The sequence below is a fragment of the Cyprinodon variegatus genome, unplaced genomic scaffold, assembly GCF_000732505.1.
Source record: "Cyprinodon variegatus isolate N-32 unplaced genomic scaffold, C_variegatus-1.0 Scaffold54, whole genome shotgun sequence".
Lineage (NCBI taxonomy): Eukaryota > Metazoa > Chordata > Actinopteri > Cyprinodontiformes > Cyprinodontidae > Cyprinodon > Cyprinodon variegatus.
In genome coordinates this window covers 1,192,809-1,193,600 of record NW_015150507.1, presented here as the reverse complement: position 1 = coordinate 1,193,600, position 792 = coordinate 1,192,809, and positions in this window count along the sequence as shown.

The following is a 792-nucleotide window of genomic DNA, read 5'->3' as shown; positions in this document are numbered from 1 at the left end:
ATGGATGGATGGATGGATGGATGGATGGATGCTGTTAATGGTTTGTGATTTATTTTGAGGGACAAATGCCATTGCTCACTACATTACCCTCTAACAAAGAAAGCCCTTCTGAAATGCCAACCAAAGAAAAATAATTCTACTGCTATGCATACCATGATTAAACACAACAATCAAATCTTATATTTTGGTGAGCTTGGGAATCCTAACTGATAAGGAGCTATGCAGTCCATGCCCAACAAACTGATGTACTGTACATTCCCATACCTGTCTGATCAGCATTAACCTCTTCAGAACTTTAATTAGTTTTGGCCCCTTTGATCCCACTGCCAGTTCACCATTATTCATTCATTGGACTAATTTTGATCCAGATTATCACAAAAAGGTAACATTCATCAGAGGCTGCATAGCCAGTAATTTGTTTGATTAAGCTATCCAGAGATAACAATATGGCCTTTGAATTTGCTCAGATCTGGATATTTGCTCCCTATTCCTGCTTCTAACATTTTAACCTTCAAAACAAAGATTTTCCTTGCTTCTTTTATATCTGTCCCAGGTTACACAATGAAAAGAACTTTTTTTTCTCTAAATCTGGAAATAATGCCTAGTTTGCTCATTATTAAGCTCAAAACTAATTATATCAAGCTTAAAACTTAAGATGTCAGGAAAAAAAACACCGAAATCTTTTTTCAGATATTTGAACTACAATTACATTATTTTATCTTTTGGCTGTTAAACTTAAACATGAATTATTTTCAACTGTTGAGTTATCATCTGTCTCCCTGCAAGAGGTAG